Here is an 18,009-nt window from a genome sequence, read left to right on the forward strand (position 1 = left end):
GATTTACAAACCCATTCATAGCCTGTACTTATCAATGCACTTATGATAATTTTATACTTATTGTGTGAATCACACCTCAGCCCCTGTTACCACTATGTCTGTGGGTAAGCTAAGCAAATTCACATAGCTATACTTTTGCATTTGTAGGTTTCAACCTGTGCTTTGTGATGGAGTAATCAGACCCTTGCATTGTAGGTTCTGACCAATGCCTTGAGTCCAAATAACTTTGCATTTGTAGGCTTTGACCCTTGCATTGTGTTACAATCACACCCTTGGCATTTGTAGGCTTTGAACCGTGCACTGTGTTCCAAATACTCACACTTCAGCATTCAAGGTTATGACCATGCACTGTGTTAATCCTCAAATTTTACTATTGTAGTTGGAGTTATACTGGCCCACTTTGTGATCATCTTTGCATTACACTCTGCCTAGCTCTGAGTGACTATAATGCACAGCCTAGAGGCAATCCCATTCAATACAGTGCCACTTTTGAACTGCTAGCTCATCCATAACAAATTGTCTAGTGTAGTTGCAATATTCAACCTCTAGTGACTCAGCCACAATGTCCATCTATGAGGAGGCACTCACTATCAATATGCGGATGGCACAGAGGGCAAGATGTACTGGAGTGCCATTATGAGTCCTTGTAAAGAATGGATGGACAGCTGGCTTAACAGGTGCCCCGGACACCCATCCAAAGGGGAAGCCCTCCTGCTAGGGCCTTCAGCTGAGGGACCTACCATTGTGGCATCTCCCAGAGGTTATGATAGAGGTCGATGGGTCCTCACCTGCCATGAGCCCCACAACACAATATCTCTCATACGGGAAGACCAGGTACTGGCTCAGGTCCGCATCCACCACAATAAAACAATAATGTATGAAAATGTAGATGGACGCAGGAAGAAACTCCCAGCTGCCCATTTGAGGGTGACCACACCCCAACAAAGTAGAATTAGTACCTTTGGGATAGTGGATTTCCTTCCTGAAGACTACGTGCTACTTATAGGACAGGCCCTTAAGTCTCGCCTCTTTCCTTACCCTGACCTGGGCCCTCCTCCAAACCCACTGCCAGATACCCTAGGCATACACAGCTTGTTTGACATGCCCGAGCCTGAGAAAATGCCAGAATCTGCACCTGCTCTACAGCTGTATGAATTAGCTTGCAGCTGGGATAGTAAGTGTTGGCCGGACGAAAACCCAGTGCCAGAGCTGGAACAACCAGATTTCAGCTGGATCAGTACGCTCTGGCCAGACAAAGAGCCAGTGCCAAGACCTGGGCCTGCCACAGAGCCAGAGCCTGAACCCTCTTCCTATCTCCCTTCAAGAGATTCGATTCCCTTCCAGTCTCCAACAGGAACAGATGATTCTTCCCACCCTGCCGTTGAGATATTGCCAGTGCCAACTGAACGCACTGATCAGGGAAGTACTCCATCCATCATGGACATTGAGCCGTTCCCTAAGTCAACTCCTGTGCCTGAGCATGCCTTAGTGCCAGTGCCAGAGCATGCCCTCAATCTCCCCTTAGGAGGTCTTACAACTAGTCCTTTAGAAGACAAGACTCTGGTGAATGGTTCCCTAAGAGCCAAGTTGGTTGCCCAAATCCAGGAACTGTATCGACAGTTGGCGAGATAGATGGCACCGACCTTAATCAGGTTGTCGCAGCAGCCGAAGTGGATGGCACTACTACAGACCCCATTGTTGACACTACAGCGGTCGAGTTTGTTGCAGCAGCCAAAGCAGTGGGTAGCATAGTGCCACTCCGTCTGGCAACGTTGCCTCCAGTGCCACTCCCTGCTTAGACTCCAAAGGCACTCCTTTGCCTTCCCGGGAATTGGCCCCACCAGTTCCCTCTGAGATATCCCAGCCTAAAGGCGAACTAGAAGAGTCAGGCCCATCAACAAAGCCAGTGCTCATTCCCACAGTTGATCCTGAGGAAAAATTAACGGAGATGAAGCACACCGTTCCCTTGAGGAAACGTAGTTGGCTCCACCCAATAACTACAATTCCAGTGCTTCCCAGGAGAAGTAACTGGAAGGCTATCTGCATCAGGGGGCTAAGCTCCAGTGCTACAGCTGAAAGGTCAAGTGCCTATAGCACGAATAATGACAGAGCACAGGTGCTCTTCCAGCCCTGGTGCCTTGGCATAGTGCCATGTATATATTCCACATATCCTTAGGATCCCATTTCTTGTACTGAATCAGAGCCACTGAGGCTCATGGCACTCATATTATATAGCTGTAACAGTGACTCATTTTAATAGAGCAATCTAGATCCAGAAAGGATGTCCAGTGTTGTCTCTTACCTTAAATCAGTATTGTTGTATTCAAAGAATTTATTTTGTACTTCGTTAAAGTCTGTTCTTTAGCCCAACAAGCTGAAGAGCATGTCCTAGCTATTTTCAGCAATTTCGTTGCACTCTCTGGATATTTTGTTGCATTCTCTTGTTTTTTGTAATATGTAGCATAGATTTAATAACTCATGTGTATTTCAATATTTTCATGCTGATAAACTTGTATTGTTAACATATTTCATGTCCATGTACATTATGTCATAGATTAAATGACTCCTTTATACTCTTAAATTATTCTCTGCACCTAGCTAGTTATCATTTTGGTGCTGTGTTTGCTTAGTTGTGTGTGAAATTCAAATAGTTATTTTATGACCTTGAGTCACTAGCATTGCCAGTTCATTTTATCCACAGACAGTACCTTTAAATTAATGCAAGCACACTTTTTGCTAGTGTTAGAGACATTAAGTTAAGTTAGCTAGCAAGCACACTCCTCCCCAGGGGATAAGTTAGAGTTACATCTTTTAGCCTATTCTCATTTGCATGGGCAAGAACCCATTAAGGAGAGATAATTAACATAATCAATACCAGTGGCTCGCTAGCGCAGACCTTCATGCCTGAAAGGGAGTGGAATGTCTGCTTAAAGGGGGAGCTTTTACAGTTTTACACCACTGTATCACTTATTTCTTTAATAATTCAGAAAAATTTTCCATTTAAAGGGAATGACACCTGGAGAAGATCACTTTCCTTCTAGCTAAGCCCCAAACCTAATTAACACTCCACCATCTTTTTCATTCACTGGCGTAGAATCTTTCCCTCTAATCTGCAGGTATGCACCAGGGTCGTCGCCTGAAGCCATGCCTCCAGCACATTCCCTGCATAAAAGGGGCAAATCGACAGAGATTACCAGTTAGTATGCTTGAGTCTGCCGAAGGCCCGGTTCATTTGTGTATTGAGCTGCATGCCAGGCAGGCACTCACCTTCCCATACACTTGGAAGACTGTGACCTTTGAGCTAGATGTCGTCACAAGGTAGTTCAGATCTACCTTACCAGGAGAATCTTCTATACAAGCATCACAAAGAAGCAAAGTACGGTACGTCCTGGGATTCGAGTGCTAGTTCTAAGCCAGTGTAACTTCTCTGACTCAATATCTCTCTTCCTCACAAATCATAACTTAACTCAATCCCTTTTCCTCTGACTTATCAGTGCCAGTGTGTGTCCCTTGCTAGATGTGCACAGAGTAATGCCATTCCCTTTCTAGAAGTGATTAGAGTAATGCAATCCATTTAATTGTGGGTTAACTAGTCCTAAGAGAGATATTACATTATTAGCAGTCTCATCTAGATTATTTCACTTCCAGGAGTGTTTGTCAGTACCATTTACCAAGTTGATGTTTCTCCAGCCATCCTGACTTTCCAAGAGGAGTCTATCCTACCGGGCTAATATAATTGCAATGCTGCTTGAAATTTAAAGACCTCTTGTATATGGTTCAATTATGTACACCTTTGAATTATTTGATGTGCCAATCTCCAATTCATTGATTTATTGTACACTTTCATTTTAGTGAGATCTGTCACAGTTGATTTACCACTGTGCCTGTGTAAGTGTTAAGAAGCATAATTCTCACTTGGCGACCTACCACTTATTATTTGCTTTTTTTTTTCTCTCTGATAATGGTCTTCCAAGGGTTTTATTGCAAGGTCATACTGACCGAAGTAAAGTAATCTCCAGCGTCTCAAGAAAATCCGTAATAATACAATATATATATATATATATATATATATATATATATATATATATATATATATATATATATATATATATATATATATATATATTATATATGTGTGCGTGTGTGTGTGTATAGATACGCACATACTAAGCACTCTCTCAGATGCCCCATTCCTAAACAAAGTGTACATGGATAAACAAACAAAATTATCAAGTGGCAGTTTAGTGCAGAAATGCTAAAAAAAACTATAAAACTAAAATCCGCAAAAGATATTTGCATGAACGCATATATATTTACTGTATGAATATTAAAAATAGGGTTGGTTACCCATATGCTTACCGATTTGAGAGAGAGAGAGAGAGAAAGAGAGAGAGAGAGAGAGAGAGAGAGAGAGAGAGAGAGAGAGAGAGAGAGAGAGAGAGAGAGAGAGATTTAACGTTTAATGTACCATCAACGCAAAGCATGGGCATACATCGTTAAGAGATCAACCAACAGAGAGAGAGAGAGAGAGAGAGAGAGAGAGAGAGAGAGAGAGAGAGAGAGAGAGAGAGAGAGAGAGATTTCATGTCACGAGTTCCATAGACGGGGAAGCTGCTGTTCTTGCCCATCTGACCTTGTATTCACATTGTTTTTTTTTCTGCAGTTGCGCCAGACAAGGGGGTTACATAACCCTCATTTGCATGTTCGCCTGCATCAATACTACATCCGCATGGATTATGCGCACACACTTACATACGTAGAAACACAGGCGTCTCAAGGTTTTCTTCTTAAAATTCATGGCTAAATGCAACAAAGGCCTTTAGCGTGATAATACACGGACTCCAAATTTTCTGTGACCAAAGGCCTTACCGGTTACAACAATTAGTACCATCGTTTCGAATTGACAAGCCTGTTACATATCTGTTTGCATATTTGCTTTTATCTCTGGAACCTTGCTTGGCAAGGTTTCAAGTTCCTGTTTATGTCAAATAAATGTGTAAACGCTTCGAAGAATACCAATAATAAAAATAAGCTTTAATGTTGCAAGATTAGCCAGCAAAGTATATAATTTTGGAAATCATTTTCCCAACGTTTGAAAAAAAATCATTTTCCCCGTTTGAAAAATGTTAATTTACAGCTTTTCTCCATTTCTGATTAAAATAAGGGATAAAATTCTATTTCCTTTAAAAAGCGCAATTTAGCAGTTTATTCATGGATTTATTAAACAATAAATATTCTTTTAATTCACAGTTAAAATTTGTTCATTCACTTAAAATTGTGCTGTACTTTCACATTTATCAGGCAAATACCACATGACAACACTCTCTATCCTAACCAAAAGTAGCTGTGTAAAACATATGTGGTCAATAAACATTTAAGTCGAATTTTTACTTGACCTTCGTTCAGAGCTATATAAGCTTCAGATTCTAATTTGTTGTTTAGTTATTCCACCTTTCTAGCAACTGATTCAGGCTACATTTCTGACCGGTTTCTTTCGAGTTACTCACTTTGAGGACTGCAATTTTTCGATGGATGCAGACTCTTAAAGAATCTTGCCTGCCCTCTAGTAACCTTCCATACTCACAAGGGTGGCACCAAAAAAAGTTAATTTCCACATGGTAAGCATTGAGCATCAATTGTTTTTAGGAAACAAGCACCTATATACACATTATAAATTTATATACCTATATCATATATATACTATATATGTATATATACAATCAACGCATACATATATATATATATATATATATATATATATATATATATATATATATATATATATATATATATATATATATACATATTATATATAGGGTACAAGAGGTCGTTTCTATCGAACTTACTAAACCTTGGGAATAACTTATATCCAAAGAGAATTATGCCTGATAAATGCTTCTGGCCCATGCAGGATTCGAACTTGGGCCCTCCAATTAAGAAACAACAATCAACAACCTGCCACCCATTAGGTATTGTTACTGATAAGAGCTTCTTCGTGGCCAGGATTCGAACCGTCGACTTTCACCACTCGGCCATGTGGTCATAGTCGACTGTATAGGCTATTGTCGCATGTTCGAATCCCGCCAGGGCCAGATGCACATCGATTATACTTCCCAACGGAATTAAGATATTCCCAAGTTATAGTGAATTAGGTATCAAGCGATCTTTATGAATATGATAAAAAGGTCACGCATGAATAGGTGACATATATGTATGTGTATGTGTATATATATACATATAATATATATGTATATATATATATATATATATATATATATATATATATATATATATATATATATATATATATACGTGTGTGTGTTTCTGTGCGTGTATAGCATTTATAATTATACATACATATACATTAGATAGATAGATAGGTACACACACATATACAGTATATTTATATATATATATATATATATATATATATATATATATATATATATATATATATATATATATATATATAATTTAGTTTCGAAAATAAAGCAAAGAATATAGTTTTCCTATTTGCTCTCCAATGACCTTCACCTCGTGTAAATGACCTTGGGTGAGGACCACGACATCTCCTGTAGTCATAATCAACATACGTGTCATGCAGAAGCTTCCATTACTTCTTCATTACAAATTTATAACTCAGACCATGTGTATTATAGACGAAACGAAATCTGCAAAACTTACAACAGTTCAACTGCAAGTAAAAAAATTAACGGATGTTATTCAGAAACAGGTGAACGAGTTTACTTCCTAGCACATGCAGGTGGTATAGAATATCAGTTCAAGAACTTCCGAGAAGGTATCGCAAAAAGCGCAAAAAAAAAAAAAAAAATTTCATAAATACGAAAACATTACTGTGTATTGTAATGAATACCTCTCTACATTATTCTTCGGTGTGAAAACACCAAGCTAAGCTTCCTATCCTAAAAATCACTTGCGGGGAGTTGATTCATTATCAAATTATTATGTGTCACAGCAACAAATGTCATCGTCAACGAAAAATATTTAAGTAAAATAATTTTCTTTCAAAAAAGCAACAACACTGTCACAAAAATTAAATTCACAAGTTATAAAAGGAATTAAAACGATAAAAGCTTAAAATCAACAAACTCTTAAACTTGTATAATATTACTTAAAAATAAACTGAATAGGGTCGTAGAAATGGTTCAGACGAATTCAGCTTGCATAATATGCTGCACCTAAACTAAACGTGTGGCTTCTAGCACATACCGTGACATCAACAGTTACAATTAACAACAGAAAGAAAAGCAAGCAAATCAGTTATTCTGGCCCTTTGCCTCAAAACTGAGATAGCGGTTTATTCTTCTTCACTTCCCGCATCCTCTAAAGCATCGTAAAAATTCCTTCGCGGTATTAAACGCACTTCTCTCGTGACAATTAACATTCAAGTATCAAATTCCAGAGATTTCCTGCATAAAAACTCTGGCCAATTAACTGAGAGGAAGTCGTTGGTGGCAAGTCGAACCATTCTGAAACACTAACCGGCATGAGCGCAACAGGTCAGCTATGGTGTAGAGAGAGAGAGAGAGAGAGAGAGAGAGAGAGAGAGAGAGAGAGAGAGAGAGAGAGAGAGAGAGAGAGAGAGAGAGAAATTATTTACTAATACTCACGCATTTATAATCTATATATATATATAAATAAATAAATAAATATATATATATATATATATATATATATATATATATATATATATATATATATATATATATATATATATATATACACATACACATACCGACAATCATCTGATCAGCAAAGGTAAACAAAGCCGGGTATAGCCAGTACAGTAGCTGAATGGGTGTTCGCTGAGTAATGCCACACGCCTTCGACATATAAGCACCCTAAACATCAGAAGACTCCCATGTAAATGCATACATTAATATATATATTTATACACACGCACACACACACATACATATACATACAGTATATATATATATATATATATATATATATATATATATATATATATATATAAAATATTGTCGCCTTTTACTCCTAATTTAAAATTAAAAAAAAAATTCTTGAGCGAATAAAAATTTAAAACCCCACGAGACTGATCGCTTATGCTGCATTATCTTTGCATGTTTATGGTACCTACCGTTACAATTTTCTCTGTGCTCATTTACACTTTTATCACTACTCGTATATGTTTGCAAACAACACGTATCATCACATATTACAACATTAGCATACTTTAGAACAGTGTCGCATGAATTTTTTTTTTCTAAAAGAGAACTATTTCCTTTTCTGGCTCTATATTAAGATAAGTACACATCACGATGTTATAATCACGCGGATCGCAAAGTGATATAACTTTAGCATATTCACTGGCTACGTATTCAATTCTCTTATGATAATCATAAAACACAAGTACAAAATGAGCCGAATTTTTTTTCGACGCAATCGAGTTTTCTGTACAGCGTATAACGCTGTATGAAACTCTCACCCGCGGCCCAACAAACTTTCAGCCACGGCCCGGTGGTGGACTGAGTTGTTTGCACCTATAGCGGTGTCAGACGCACGATCATGGTTGACTTTAACCTCAAATAAAATAAAAACCACTGAGGCTACAGGGCTGCAATTTGGTATGTTTGATGACTGGAGGGTAGATAGTCAACATAACAATTTGCAGCCCTCTAGCCTTAGTAGTTTTTAAGATCTGAGGGCGGACAGAAAAAGTGCGGACGGACAGACAAATAGCCCTCTCAATACTTTTCTTTTACAGAAAACTAAAAATCAAGATAAAAATAAGTTGTGTTGAGTTTTTACACATTGTACTTCTGTTAACTGCATGAAAAGAATACGTTTTGCCACCAAAATTTGCAAGCACACCATGAGCAGTAATATCCGATGAAGCCGCTGCACTGCAATTGTAGTAATCATGGCTTGTGATCTGTGTCTCCATTGTGCACGATTTTCTCTTTATTCTTTTTACCTTTAAATGGCGGGGAAGATTTTTAAACTTTGAAAGGCCATCTGTACTTAGGTCTGGCTTTATTGCCATAACTGTTATGCTCTGTTCAGGTTTTACTGTAATAATGATAACAGTAACTATTATTATCCACAGTAAATATATATTCTAGGTAACTAGGCATACTTAGATTTCAAAAAAAAGACTGCTCATCTATGAAAACATGAAAGAGGCAGAGAGGGAAAACTCAATGGAACTGAATCTACATATTCAGTAACAAATAAATTTAAATAAAAAGATTAACAACAAATGTTTAACACTACAAAAATACGAAATAAGTAACAAATAATCAACAAATAAATTACATATCTATAATACATATATATACATATTACACACACACACACACACACACACACACACACACACATATATATATATATATATATATATATATATATATATATATATATATTTATATACACATATTGTGCGTGCCCGCACGAGCGTGCTTGATTACTGCACACATCACGAAGACTGGAGAAGGCGGTTTACATGGTAACGATCGACATAAGCCGACTAAATGTCGCCCCTTAGGTAACGCAGTAACCAAAAACTAGAGGCACATATACAGCAATAAATAAACAATGCTCAATTGGCAGGAGGGGATGCAGCGCGGCCCTAGCTACAAACACACACACACACACACACACACACACACACACACACACACACACACACACACACACACCTTAATGGACCTGATTCCTTAACATCTGCCAAAATTCATTTCAAGAACCAAGTTCTCCAGAAGAGAAATAATTTTTGTTCCCTTGAGACTAGAAAGTAACTATAAGAGCCCGAAATGCTACTTTTACAGTGTCGTGCACCACTCCTGCAACACTTTTTCTTTTTACTTTCATAAAACCATTTTTTATTCACATACATTTTTTATCTTTCGCAGATCTGATAATCTTTTGTTTTACTGATTATCATGGAAACGTTTCAGAGCACGCTAATGGCTATTCACGTTCAATGTCTCGAAAGGGATATTTTTAAAAGCACCAGCACAAAAGGCAGCGAAAGCGGCATTTCAGCACAGGACCTGGTCAACGACTGAAAATTAACCTTAAATAAAATGACTAGGCCCGAGATTTGTTATCTACACGTTCAAATTGACCTTCGGAGGGTCTTCACGGCCAGATAAACAAACTCAGAAACAATGGTCAAGAAAACTGTACTGTCGATAACAACGAGGATTGTCCACAAGGCAACGCCCTCTGTTCATGACGTACAACTGACGGTGTCGCCAGGAGAATGCAAGATCTACGCCCAACCCTAAAGCAATGTAACGACAGACACTGCGTCTATGACATTCAAAACCCGAATATAAATATTTAAGGTTATCAATGTTGCCGTTAATTCACTAGTTTAACTTCCTTGGGTTTTGCGACTTTACATTTCTCTTTTTGCCAATCGAACTGCAGCTTTCCAAAAGAACACTTTAAATGTTGTAAATTAATTTCTATGACAAATGGATCTACAAGAATGAAACTTTTGCAGCTTCCCTGTGAATATACCAACTGAAGTAAAAGCTTCATAGGGGAATGCTAAAAATTTTAATCGAAAGACCATTCATGCATACAGACCTTTATTGTTTGGGTTCCCTGGATTCAGTTGCTTAACACTTCTTTCCTGAAGGCAACAGGTAACTGCAAATTACTTTTGAACTATAATAACGATGGGGCGTTTCCAAGTGACAACGTACCCTTCGATTCAAGAAGAATTTAAAGGTCACCCCAAGGGTCGCCTTGTTACGTAACAACTTGAAAACACACCTAATATGGAGGTTGATTGTACCCCTGATTACTTGTTCTCTATCACTTTCAACACATATGGTGTATTCTTTTTAAACACTGCTTTCTTATCCTCGAAGGAGGTATTTCATTCGTACTACAAATAATAGTAATTTATTCCATTTCACTCTATTTTAATATTTTCTTACTAGGGTCTTAGCAAACTAATCCTCTGAATTACCTATATGCAAGACATGAAAGACAGTGAAACTTCGTATACTATATTATCAATGCGTTGCCACACACTCTGGCGTGTAATCAGCTATCAAAGTGGAATATCATGGTGTGTACAAAGAAATATATACCTTGGTGATGATATTTTCCCACTGCTAGATATACGCACACAAAAAAGAGCCAGAGTACAAACTTGAAATATCCTCGGTGCTTTTTAAGGCTACAATGTTTTAATGCCAAAACTTTTCAGTCGTACCCATTTCATCACTGTTAATCAAAGATGCATATATCAGTTAAGTTTCAAGTTTTACAAGTAAACAAACCTTTTCCTCAAACAACCTTGAATATTTCGCCGTCACGTCAGCATTTTAAAGAAGACATTTTTGAATGCCCGAATATCTGTCCTCTTTACATAACTGAAGAAATAAGAAAAATGATTCTTCATATTCGAAAAAGTTAATAAACACTGGATTTTCTTATTAAAGGTAGGTGCAATAAATTAGCCGTACCCGTTTGGCATGCAACGTGTACCGCAGCCAAGTTGTATATTACCCCTGCTAAGTTCAACTGAATCGACAATTAGAACTTTTCAGACTCATTTCCTAAAACTTTTCTCAATTACTCCGCTGCTGTTTAACCTGGTATCATCATCATTCCCATCGCGACCTTTCACTAGGACAGGGTATAAAATCGCTTCAACCGATGGAGTGAACCGGTTTTCCATTCCTTACAGCTCCTTCCTAACTTACTCCGTCCCCTCTGAATAAGCATAAACAAAAGCATTAATGTTTACGATAAACTTATCAGGTCACATGCTTGAAACCTGCTGACTTTGGCCGCCATACTATTATTATCATGCTAGAAAAAAAAATATAATAAATTTTACCAAAATAACTAGAGGGAACGATACTGACTATTAATTAGGTCTAAAATACAGCCACTGTACTAAAAAAAACTAACAGCCGGATAGAATTCTGCCACTTACACTAAATTCCTTCAGCCTAATAAATAGTCCCAGTGCTGTCTCCCTGGAACAATTCAACTCAATAAGTTAGGTGGAAATAATGTCATTCAAAATAATTTGACAGTAGGATGAACGCGGAAATTAAAATTTTAAGGAGTCTAGCCCAAAGCCTCATGCACACTCAATCTAAACATCACAAATGCCGATGATCTAACTTTAGCACACAACCACTGCCTACTCACATCAGAAACAAGCCATGGGCACGAATATAATTTCGAATTTTGCTCGCACACCCTATCACGGTAATTCAACTACCAAGTTGTGAAACTTTCTTAAAGGTCGCACGGTATTACTTTCTTCAAACATGAATTACAAATGGTCTCTGGGATGGCAGGCCCCCTTGGAATTCCAATTAAAACAGTAAATTTCATATACTGTACAACATACAGTATATTTATATTTATATATATGTAATACACACACACACACACACACACACACACATATATATATATATATATATATATATATATATATATATATATATATATATATATATATATATATATGCATACACTAAATATCCTATAACAGCATAACTTTTATTTGCTCTCAAAAGAATTTATTACAATATACATTACAGTGGTATTGTAACCAGATCTACTATAAGTTTCTATGAGTTTAAGTTAAGTATATCTTAGTTTAACCAGACCACTGAGCTGATTAACAGCCCGAAGGATTAGATTTATTTTACGTGGCTAAGAACCAACTGGTTACCTAGCAACGGGACCTACAGCTTATTGTGGGATCCAAACCACATTATGGCAAAAAATGAATTTCTATCACCAGAAATAAATTCCTTTAATTCTTCATTAGTGGGTAGGAGAATCGAACGCTGGGCCAACAGCGTGCCAGGTGATAGCTCTATCCACCCCCTATGAGTTTAACTACTATAAGTTTAACCTCTACCAGTCTTTTTCAAACTAAAATTTCTCTGCTCAACCGGCCTATGGAAGAGGAGAGATGCGCTCTCAAGACAGGAGTTTGTAACGTACACTTAAAAAGAACAGCAGAAGTCACTTCTACTCAGCTACAGGATCAGAACTTACTGAAGAGTAAGTTTTTGAGCAAGTGAGTTGTACTGTACAAATGAACTTATACATATATACATACACATATACATATAGACATACAGACAGATAAACATATATATATATATATATATATATATATATATATATAATTATAATGATATAGCATTGTAATGTATATTTTTGCAAATATGATATGTTTCTGTAATTGTTGATATGTTTTCTCTTATATTTGTTGTGTGTTGTGTATAGTAATACTGCTTATTGAAATACCAAGTGTCAGATCTTAAAAGGGTTGGTTTGACTCTGTGATTTTCGAGATAAGATACATTTTGCTGTTACGATCAGGTTTACACAGCTGGTAGGCTATTGTGTATTCAGTTGTTAGCCAGGGGTTCCCCAGTCGTGAAAGGAAGTCCCCAATCCATTTAGCAGTCATCAAAAAGAGAGATGAGGCGACAGGTCTAGATAATATTTGTTGACCGAGGCAAGAGTAAAACCCCCTTTTGAGAAGGTTCGTTTCCAAATTCACTTAAATTGTCATTAAAAGATATGGGATGACAGATTTAGATTACACTGGTTGGCCCAAAAGCCTGTTGTTTGAACAAGTGTGCAGGCAGGAAATTCCTGTCTTGAAAAGAGATGTGTGCTGACAGGCTAAAGAGCCCTCTTTGACCCAGAGTGTGTCACATTCCCAAAATCTCTCAGGGCAACATAGATTTCTTTTAAAGTACAGTCTGAAGCCCTGTACACACTTGGAAACATTGTTTGGAAACAATGTTTGGAAACGGTTTCCAAACAGTTTGGAAACTGTTTCCGAAAACTTGATTCCAAACAGTTTGGAAACAGTTTCCAAACTGTTTGCAAATTATTTGTAAACTGCTTCCAAACAATGTTTCCTGTCCACACCTCAGTTGTCGTCATGCCTGTAATGAGTGTAGAGGTTGCTGCAGCAGCGTCTGCATTTTACTTGGCACTTTTGATAAAGTCAAGGGAGGTCAAGAAAAAGAGAAAGATATGGGTGAGGAAATTTTTAGAAAAAGGACCCTATGGTGATTTGCTTTTGGCGGAACTGAAATTAGATGGTGGAGGTTTCACCAATTTTGTTCGGATGTGCTCAAGTGACTTTGAACTACTTTTACGGATGGTGGCTCCCAGTATATCTCGAAAGGATACAAAATACAGAAAGGCTACTACACCCAACATGAGACTGGCTATTACAGTGAGGTATCTTGCAAGTGGAGATTCCTTTACAAGCCTCATGTACACCTTCAGGATATCGAAGCAGACCATCTCAGCTGTGGTTCCTGAGGTCTGTGAAGCTTTGATCTCAGCACTGAAAGGGTATGTTAAGGTAGAACACCAGAAGTATTCACTGTTTTACTTTCTCTCTCTCTCTCTCTCTCTCTCTCTCTCTCTCTCTCTCTCTCTCTCTCTCTCTCTCTCTCTTTTTACCTTATGGCATTTAAGAACAATATGAAAGGTGTGTTTACTAGAAAAACATATTTATGTAGGAATCATATTTTAATCACAATAATTACTACATGAGTTTGGGGAAGGAGAGCAACTTGGAGTAGAGGCACCACTTGGGGCGGTAAAGTACTGTGGGATGCCTTGCTATGTTGGCACAGGAAACCCTGAATACCTTTGTCCTGTATATGAAGTTTGTGGGGTGAACTGAGCCGCACCCTCCCCAAAGTACCCCATTTCCAAGTTGAAAATTATTTCATTAATCTTATGCTGTGCTATTGATACCTCGCGCTTACTTCTTCCGCATCCTCTCAGTTTATGGGCAACATTTTCACCGAACACATGATATTCATCCCATGTAGTGACATGTTGTGCTATAGAGACTTCATCAAGTGAAATGCTTCTTTCACTTCGTCAGCAGGCCTTTTAGCTGACGAACGATGGGGAAGGGAAGCGCTGAGGTGTTTCAGCTTCATGTGAACTCTCAATTACAGCATCAGTTTGTTGCTCAGATTCAACTTCAGCAACCTGAAAGAGAAGAGAAACACTTATAAATATCGTTGTTGTTATTGTTGTTGTTGTTGTTGTTGTTGCTGTTGTTTTTGTTGTTATTGTTTTTGTTGTTATTATTTGTTGTCAGAGTTCCTACTATTATATTGTTTTTAATATCATCATTATTGTCATAATTATTATGCATTACTGTTAGAATTATTACTATTCTCATTATCATTACTTCTATCTATCATTATTATTGCTGTTGTTTGTATTGTGACTTGCTGGTGTTAATATACTCATTATTTTCAATAATAATATTAGAGGCTCTTTCGCTTCACATTCCATCCCATTGGGTATTGTATCATCTCTGGAGAGAGAGAGAGAGAGAGAGAGAGAGAGAGAGAGAGAGAGAGAGAGAGAGAGAGAGAGAGAGATAAATCAGTCTACCAATGATCATTCTTCTCCTCATCGCAGTATATCAATTGCAAGGGTATCATATTATGTGTGCATGTGTGTTATTTCACTGACTACGTATATTTCTCCTCAGATGCCTGTTACAGAAGAAGAATGGATTGCAGCAGCAAATGGGTTCTCCCACAGATGGAACTTTCCACACCGTATTGCTGCACTGGATGGGAAGCACGTTCAAATACAAGCTCCAAAGAATTGTGGAAGCCTTTTCTTTAACTACAAAGGGACACACAGTATTGTACTCATGGCGTGTGTAAATGCAGATTACCAGTTTATATATGCAGATGTAGGATGTCAAGGCAGAATTTCGGATGGAGGTGTGTTTAAATATACAAGTTTGTATGAGAAAGTAGAGCAGAAGCGGCTCAGGCTACCACCAGACCAGCCACTTGCAGAGGGACGCATTCCTGTGCCATACATGTTTGTTGGAGATGACGCCTTTGCTTTATCACGTTACTTACTGAAACCATTTCCAGGAAGTCTAGATAGGTCTTCCCCTGAGAGGATCTTTAATTACAGATTGTGTAGGGCTCGGAGGATAGTAGAAAATGCGTTTGGAATTTTAGCATCTAAGTTCAGAGTGTTTCTAAAACCTATTGCATTACACCCAGACAAGGTAAAGAGTGTTACTCTGACATGCATATATTTGCATAATTTTCTACGCAGGAATGTGGAGTCAAGAAATGTTTATTCACCAACAGGTATGTTTGACTCGGAAAATGTGGATAATGCCAGTATAACTGCAGGATCATGGAGAGCAGCAATGAATGAAGGTGAAGGGTTCATTGATTTGCAAAATATACCACGAAGGAGTACTGTGGATGCACAGGACATAAGGAAGGAGTTTCGAGATTACTTTCTCTCACCGGAAGGAAGTGTTCCTTGGCAGGGTAATTATGCGTAGGGACAGGCTGCCTGTAAATGTACCTGTAGATGTCTGCTGAGCATTGATAAGATTAAATTGTATACATAAATGACACCTATTTTTTACCTACTTTTGCAACAGTTATTATGTTAGGATAATAATACTAATAACAGATATTATGTTATGGAATCAGCTTACCTATCTCTACATAAATGAGATCTATTTTTTACCTGCTTTATTAACAGTTATTATGTTACGGTAATAATACTAATAGCAGTTATTAAGTTACGGTAATTGTAACATCACCTTACCTCTCTCTCTGGTGAGTCTGTTGACCGGCTTCCTCTGGATTCTTGGCCCTGCAGCAAAAACAGGAGGGGCTCGTAACCAAACCATGAGCACTTCTTTGGGGAACTTCCACTTCTTTTCAGTGAAGTCAGTTTCAGATGTTCCCTCCTGAATTGTACTTTGATGGCTTTTATCTTCTTTTCTGTATCACTTACACTTACAGAAAGTTTATCAGCTATCCCCGTCAAGGCATCCATCTTTTTAATTCTATTTTTGTAATCCACATTTGTTACATCCCACAATGTTGGGGATGAATGCAGCAATTCAATCAGTGCTAGAGTTTTCTCGGCAGACCACATGGTGTTATCACTGCAAGTCTCGAGTAGGTACTAATTCATCGTCGCCTCGACACACACACACACACACACACACGCAGTGTTTCCCATTCTGGATGGGAAACAGTAATTCGTGAAATGGTGTTTGGAAATGGTTTGCAAACAGTTTGGAAACAGTTTCCAAACTGTTTGGAAACAGTTTGTAAGCAGTTTGGAAACATTGTTTGCATACAGTTTGGAAACAGTTTCCAAGCTGTTTGGAAACCGTTTCCAAACATTGTTTCCACACAATGTTTCCAAGTGTGTACAGGATTTGAGAGGTTTTCATTGTTGTAAAAGACCCTGTAGGAGTTAGCTGGTTGGTCTCTTTACTTATTTTCTCTCTCTCTCTCTCTCTCTCTCTCTCTCTCTCTCTCTCTCTCTCTCTCTCTCTCTCTCTCTTCCTTCAAAAGAGAGTAAAATTTATATTTATTTGTGGTCACTAGTAATATTCTATTTTTGAGATCTGATCATAGGAAAAGTGTATTAGAAGTGTAACAGGTGCTTCACAGAAAGTGTGTTTTTGTGAATTTTACAAAGGTTCTCACAAGCTTGTGTAAGGTAAAGTGGATTTTTACTTATTATTACCATGGTATAATAAGACATATTAAGGAGATTTTGCCTTAGTGAAATTGCTCTTGATAGATCTTTTGTGCATTTTTTGTGTGTTCTTGTTTTGTGCTTTGTTGTGTGTTCTAGTGTTTCCAATTTTTTAGTTTTGCCCAATTTTTGTGTTGGTGATTTAACATTTACTTACTTAGCATTTTATATATTTTTGATACTTTAACATTGCATACTTAACCTGTTAAGCGTCCCCCCCGGATGAGCTCGCCGCTAACGTACCGTCACGCTTTTTCTTGCAATTAGCGGTCATATCACTGATGATAGTTTTTCAAAGTTAATATTGATTTTTATGCTTATAATTCGTACTGTAGTTAAGAGTAGGAATTTTATTAAATGATAGGATAAAAAACTATTACTACTACTATTATTTTATTTCATAAGACTACAAAATACTGAATGAAA

General features: G+C 37.6%; 1 pseudogene; it reads right to left on the reverse strand.

Annotated features, from left to right (window-relative positions):
• Positions 1-14,544: 14,544 nt before the first annotated feature.
• On the reverse strand, positions 14,545-16,971 carry LOC136850199 (uncharacterized; annotated as a pseudogene).
• Positions 16,972-18,009: the final 1,038 nt, after the last annotated feature.

Source organism: Macrobrachium rosenbergii, chromosome 21 (assembly GCF_040412425.1).
Source record: "Macrobrachium rosenbergii isolate ZJJX-2024 chromosome 21, ASM4041242v1, whole genome shotgun sequence".
NCBI lineage: Eukaryota > Metazoa > Arthropoda > Malacostraca > Decapoda > Palaemonidae > Macrobrachium > Macrobrachium rosenbergii.